Genomic DNA, 7513 nt, shown 5'->3' with positions numbered 1-7513 from the left:
TTTGAGACTCATACCTCTTGGTAAGTTGGTGTATTTTTCTGGCGTGAAATGTCCCTGTGTGTTAAAATGAGTTCCTTGCCTCCCTGGCATCAGGAGTCCGAATCTGCAGAACAAAAGTGAGCGTTAATTCCAGTTTGGGTGTTAATTTGGCCTCAATAAAACACTCTCGTAAAACATTTAAATAGGACCCAGAATCGAGGAAGCAGCCAAGGATATGAAAGGAAAATAATAATTCTAAGTGCTTTGAAATCTACAGCGATTTGTTAAAAAAAAATATCCTTTCCTCCCTCCCCTTGGACTTTTCACAGACCCTGTTCCCACTTCATTATTTAACACGGCTTGTCTGGAGTTGACCAGCAGCCTTAAAGAGTGTCAAGGCTTTGCTTTCCATTCAAGAAATAAAACCCTCCTAGGACCTTCCAAATATTTCTGTTTTCCATCTAACAAGAATCTTGTATGCCGTAATGGCACAGCGGCCGGCCTGGTTTTAGGAGGCCTTGGTTCCCGTGCTGACTTTGGTAGGGACTGACTGTGTGTGATCTCAACAAGTTACTTATGTGGAACCTGGTGTTTTTCCTGTATAGATTTGGAGCAGTCTGGAGAGTCTTGTCTAAGGATGCCTCCCACAATATTCCTCAGCTTTATGGGACTTTCCTAAGGTCCAGCCTCCCTGATGACAGGTAAGTGATTGGGTATGTAATTGCTGAATTTGTGACGGGCAACACAGTCCAGATTACCAGTGCAAAACCCAGCGTGTTTGTGGAGCTTGCCAAAGCTCACTCCCAGTGTCATGGTATTCCCAAATGTGCTTCCCAGAATGGGCTTCCGTGGCAGGAGAGAGGGTTTCCAAGTGCTCTCAGCTGCTGCTCTGTCTGCGCCCCTGCAGAGCCTCAGCAGTTACCTTTCAGCCACACTGTGGACGTTCTGGTTCTCTGCCTACATTAGGGTGTATTTTGGGGGGATATTTCTCCCCCATTATTTGAGAGGTATTCATCCCAGCAGCACCATAGCTCATCTTCTTCCACTTTGAGTTTTAAATGTGCTCCCAGGAGCTTTGGGACCCAGGGTTTCCTTTCTGTGTGTCCCGTTCCCCTTTACTTCCCCTACAGGTAGAGGGGATGTGGAGAAATGCCTCTGGATGTCTATAGCACAATATTAACTCACAGCAGATAGTCACAGGGCAATGAAATGAACTGGGGAACAGCAAAGCTGTTCAGAAAACCTGCCACAGGGAGAAAAGCTGGAGTTTCTTGTGGAGGCCACTCACCAGGTACCCACACGTTCCAGGAAATGACTCAGTTATAATTATGCTTCTTTTAAGAAGAAGAGACTTTGGAACAAGTCTTTTTTTTTTTTATTGTTGGGGATTCATTGAGGGTACAATAAGTCAGGTTACACTGATTGCAATTGTTAGGTAAAGTCCCTCTTGCAATCATGTCTTGCCCCCAGAAAGTGTGACACACACCAAGGCCCCACACCCCTCCCTCCGTCCCTCTTTCTGCTTTTCCCCCCATAACCTTAATTGTCATTAATTGTCCTCATATCAAAATTGAGTACATAGGATTCATGCTTCTCCATTCTTGTGATGCTTTACTAAGAATAATGTCTTCCACTTCCATCCAGGTTAATATGAAGAATGTAAAGTCTCCATTTTTTAATAGCTGAATAGTATTCCATGGTATACATATACCACAGCTTGTTAATCCATTCCTGGGTTGGTGGGCATTTAGGCTGTTTCCACATTTTGGCGATTGTAAATTGAGCTGCCATAAACAGTCTAGTACAAGTGTCCTTATGATAAAAGGATTTTTTTCCTTCTGGTAGATGCCCAGTAATGGGATTGCAGGATCAGATGGGAGGTCTAGCTTGAGTGCTTTGAGGTTTCTCCATACTTCCTTCCGGAAAGGTTGTACTAGTTTGCAGTCCCACCAGCAGTGTAAAAGTGTTCCCTTCTCTCCACATCCACACCAGCATCTGCAGTTTTGAGATTTTGTGATGTGGGCCATTCTCACTGGGGTTAGATAATACCTCAGGGTTGTTTTGATTTGCATTTCTCTAATATATAGAGATGATGAACATTTTTTCATGTGTTTGTTAGTCATTCGTCTGTCATCTTTAGAGAAAGTTCTATTCATGTCTCTTGCCCATTGATATATGGGATTGTTGGCTTTTTTCATGTGGATTAATTTGAGTTCCCTATAGATCCTAGTTCTCAAGCTTTTGTCTGATTGAAAATATGCAAATATCCTTTCCCATTTGTGTAGGTTGTCTCTTTGCTTTGGTTATTGTCTCCTTAGCTGTACAGAAGCTTTTCAGTTTAATGAAGTCCCATTTGTTTATTTTTGTTGTTGTTGCAATTGCCATGGCAGTCTTCTTCATGAAGTCTTTCCCCAGGCCAATATCTTCCAGTGTTTTTCCTATGCTTTCTTGGAGGATTTTTATTGTTTCATGCCTTAAATTTAAATCCTTTATCCATCTTGAATCAATTTTTGTGAGTGGGGAAAGGTGTGGGTCCAGTTTCAGTCTTTTACATGTAGACATCCAGTTCTCCCAACACCATTTATTGAATAGGGAGTCTTTCCCCCAAGGTATGTTCTTGTTTGGTTTATAGAAGATTAGGTGGTTGTAAGATGTTAGTTTCATTTCTTGGTTTTCAATTCGATTCCAAGTGTCTATGTCTCTGTTTTTGTGCCAGTACCATGCTGTCTTGACCACTATGGCTTTGTAGTACAGACTAAAATCTGGTATGCTGATGCCCCCAGCTTTATTTTTATTACTAAGAACTGCCTTAGCTATATGGGTTTTTTTCCAGTTCCATACAAAACGCAGAATCATTTTTTCCATATCTTGAAAGTACGATGTTGGTATTTTGATAGGAATGGCATTGAATAGGTAGATTGCTTTGGGAAGTATAGACATTTTAACAATGTTGATTCTTCCCGTCCATGAGCATGGTATGTTCTTCCATTTGTTAATATCCTCTGCTATTTCCTTTCTGAGGATTTCATAGTTTTCTTTATAGAGGTCCTTCACCTCCTTCGTTAGGTATACTCCTAGGTATTTCATTTTCTTTGAAACTATGGTGAAGGAAGTTGTGTCCTTAATTAGTTTCTCATCTTGACTGTTATTGGTGTATACAAAGGCTACTGACTTGTGGACATTGATTTTATATCCTGAAACATTACTGTATTTTTTGATGACTTCGAGGAGTCTTGTGGTTGAGTCTTTGGGGTTCTCTAAGTATAAGATCATGTCATCAGGAAAGAGGGAGAGTTTGACCTCCTCTGCTCCCATTTGGATTCCCTTTATTTCCTTGTCTTGCCTAATTGTATTGGCTAGAACTTCCAGCACTATGTTGAATAGTAAAGGTGACAGAGGACAACCTTGTCTGGTTCCAGTTCTAAGAGGAAAAGCTTTCAGTTTTACTCCATTCAGTAAAATATTGGCTGTGGGTTTGTCATAGGTAGCTTCAATCCGTTTTAGAAATGTGCCACCTATGCCTATACTCTTCAGTGTTCTAATTAGAAAAGGATGCTGGATTTTATCAAATGCTTTTTCTGCATCTATTGAGAGGATCATGTGATCTTTATTTTTGCCTCTTTTAATATGGTGGATAACGTTTATAGACTTGCGTATGTTAAACCAGCCTTGCATCCCTGGGATGAAGCCTACTTGATCATGATGAATGACTTTTTTGATGATAAGTTGTAATCTATTGGCTAGGATTTTGTTGAGAATTTTTGCATCTATATTCATGAGTGAGATTGGTCTGAAATTCTCCTTTTTGTTTGGGTCTTTTCCTGGTTTTGGTATCAGGTTGATGTTTGCTTCATAGAATGTGTTGGGGAAGATTCCTTCTTCCTCAATTTTTTGGAATAATTTCTGCAGTACAGGAATAAGCTCTTCCTCGAAGGTTTGATAGAATTCTGGTGTGAAGCCATCTGGACCAGGGCATTTTTTGGTTGGAAGCTTTTTTATTGTTTCTTTGATCTCAGTGCTTGAAATTGGTCTGTTCAGGAGCTCTATTTCTTCCTGGCTGAGTCTAGGGAGAGGGTGTGATTCCAAATATTGATCCATTTCCTTCACATTGTCAAATTTCTGGGCCTAGAGTTTCTGGTAGTATTCAGAGATGATCTCTTGTATCTCTGTGGGATCAGTTGTTATTTCCCCTTTATCATTTCTGATTGAGGTTACTAGAGATTTTACTTTTCTATTTCTCATTAGTCTGGCCAATGGTTTATTTATTTTATTTATTTTTTCAAAAAACCAACTCCTTGTTTCATTAATTTTCTGAATGATTCTTTTGTTTTCAATTTCATTGATCTCTGATTTGATTTTGGATATTTCTTTTCTTCTACTGAGTTTAGGCTTAGATTGTTCTTCTTTTTCCAATTCCATAAGATCTCTTGTGAGATTGTTGATGTGCTCTCTTTCTGTTTTTTGAATGTAGGCATCTAAAGCGATGAATTTTCCTCTCAAAACTGCTTTTGCAGTATCCCACAGGTTTTGGTAGCTTGTGTCTTCATTGTTGTTATGCTCAAGGAAGTTAATGATTTCCTGTTTTGTTTCTTCCTGCACCCATCTGTTATTCAACAGAAGATTGTTTAATTTCCATGTCTTTGTGTGGGGTCGAGCATTTTTGTTAGAGTTGAGTTCCACCTTTAGTGCCTTATGGTCTGAGAAGATACAAGGTAAAATTTCAATTCTTTTGATTCTGTTGATATTTGTTTTGTGTCCCAGGATATGATCAATTTTGGAGAATGTTCCATGGGGTGATGAGAAGAATGTATATTCTTTATCTTTGGGGTGGAGTGTTCTATATGCGTCTATCAAGCACAGTTGTTCTAGGGTCTCATTTAAATCTCTTATATCTTTGTTTAATTTCTGTTTAGAGGATCTGTCCAGCTCTGTAAGAGGAGTGTTAAAGTCCCCTGTCATTATGGTATTATCAGATATCATATTGCTCAGACTGAGTAAGGTCTGTTTCAAGAATCTGGGAGCATTTAAATTGGGTGCATAAATATTTAGAATTGAAACGTCTTCTTGTTGTATTTTTCCCTTGACCAATATAAAGTGACCATCTTTGTCTTTTTTGACTTTAGTTGCTTTAAATCCACATGTATCTGAAAATAAGATTGCAACTCCTCTTTTCTTCTGAATTCCATTTGCCTGAAAAATTGTCTTCCAACCCTTGACTCGGAGCTTTAATTTGTCTTTTGAAGCCAGGTGTGTTTCTTGCAGACAGCAAATGGATGGCTTGTGTTTTTTAATCCAGTCAGCCAATCTATGTCTCTTCAGTGGGGAATTCAAGCCATTAACATTTATTGAGATAATTGATAAGTGTGGTAGTATTCTATTCATCTTATTTTGTGAGAGTCCATTGCTTAGTTTTATCTTTTGCATCAGTGTGGAGGTTTGGTTCTGTCCTTTAATTTCTGAGTTCTTACTTTGCTGCTGATCCATTGTGGTGGTTAGTGTGCAGAACAGGTCGAAGTATTTCCTGTAGAGTTGGTCTAGTTGTGGCAAATTTCCTCAATGTTTGTATATCCGTAAAAGATTTGATTTCTCCATCAATTTTGAAGCTTGGCTTAACAGAGTACAGAATTCTGGTCTGGAAATTGTTCTGTTTAAGTAGATTAAAGGTAGATGACCATTGTCTTCTTGCTTGGAAAGTTTCATTAGAGAAGTCTGCGGTCACTCTGATGGATTTGCCCCTGTAGGTCAAGTGGCGCTTACTCCTGGCAGCTTGCAGAATCTTTTCTTTTGTCTTGACTTTGGACAGTTTCATCGCAATTTGTCTTGGAGAAGCTCGGTTAGAGCTGAGGCGACCTGGGGTCCAATATCCCTCTGAAAGCAGTGTGAAAGAATCTTTGGTGATATTTGGGAAATTTTCTTTTATAATATTCTCTAGTATGGCTTCCATTTCTCTGGGGCATTCTTCTTCCCCTTCTGGAATTCCTATAACTCGTATGTTGGAACGCTTCATAAAGTCCCGTAATTCTGACAGTGAACGTTCTGCTTTCTCTCTCTTCTTTTCTGCCTCTTTTACTGTCTGAGTTATCTCAAGAACTTTGTCTTCTACCTCTGAAATTCTTTCTTCTGCATGGTCTAACCTGTTGCTGATACTTTCCATTGCATCTTTAAGTTCCCTAATTGACTGTTTCAGTTCCTTCAGCTCTGCTATATCCTTTTTATATTCTTCATATCGTTCATCTCTTATTTGATTCTGTTTTTGGATTTTCTTTTCGTTATTTTCCACTTTATTAGCAGTTTCCTTCATTGTTTCCATCATTTCTTTCATTGTTTTCAACATGTGTATTCTAAATTCCCTTTCTGTCATTCCTAACATTTCTTTATAGGTGGAATCCTCTGCAGTAGCTACCTCATGGTCCCTTGGCGGGGTTGTTCTGGACTGGTTCTTCATGATGCCTGGAGTTTTCTGCTGATTCTTCCTCATGAGTGATTTCTTTTATCTGTTTCCTTGCCCTAATTTTCCTTTCACTTCCTCTTGCTCTGTAAGTTCTCGTGCCTGTGGACTAAGGGTTACAGGACCAGAAGGGTTAGAAGGTTGAAGAGCAAAAAAGGTATGAAAGAAAGGAGGACCGAGTGATAAGAAAAAAAAAGAAAAATAGAGAAAGGAGAGGGGGTGTGTAAAAGGAATATTGACAAAAAGAAGAGAGGCACAGAAAGAGGGAGACAGAGCAATATAGGTGTACAGTACGGTACTTTGACACAACCTTAAAAAAACCCCACCTTCTGGGGGTGCCAAGTTGGGTGGTTCCCTTGAGGTCAGCAGCTCTTTGCTGACCTGATCAGACACAGTACCCCACCTCCACCAAGGAGAGAGGAAAGACAAAAATGCTATAAATCAAACCAAAACAAGCAAAGAGAAAACTTTATGGGATAAAATTGGGTGGAAAGCCAAATAATAGCAGTAGAAACACTAGCAAAAATGAAGTTCTAGTTATTGAAAAAGGCAGCAATGGGAAATTATAATTAAACTAGAAAAATTGAGAAAGAAAAAGGATCTGTATGGAAAAGGTTGACATAAAAAACAAAACAACATCAACAACATCAAAATAAACAAAAAAAACCAACCAAACCAAAAAAAAAAACAAAAAAAAAAACACAAAAAAACACAACCAAAAACCAAGCAGTATATATATGTTATTGAATATTGTCTGGGCAACACGTGGTCTTCTAGGGTATGAGATGTTAATCACAGTTCTGATACGACTGGAGGCTGCTGATTTCTCAAACCCCAGCAGGTAGACACCCTAAATCTCTCTTCAGCCCACTTAAAAGGCACTTTGAACTTGTAAACTTGCTGAGCAGAAGCTTTCCCAGGAAAGTACTTGTCACTGGAATCACTGCTGAAGTTGCTATCCACTTACCCAGTGTGCCAAAACCGGTCTCACTCTGCCCCTGAGAGTTAGGGCTGCAAGGCGGCTGAGACCCCACCCTTAGGCTACTTGGTCGCTGGGTTACCAGCTCCCACCCGATTTTAGCTCTG

The sequence above is a fragment of the Nycticebus coucang genome, chromosome 19, assembly GCF_027406575.1.
Source record: "Nycticebus coucang isolate mNycCou1 chromosome 19, mNycCou1.pri, whole genome shotgun sequence".
Lineage (NCBI taxonomy): Eukaryota > Metazoa > Chordata > Mammalia > Primates > Lorisidae > Nycticebus > Nycticebus coucang.
This window is presented reverse-complemented; position numbering follows the sequence as displayed.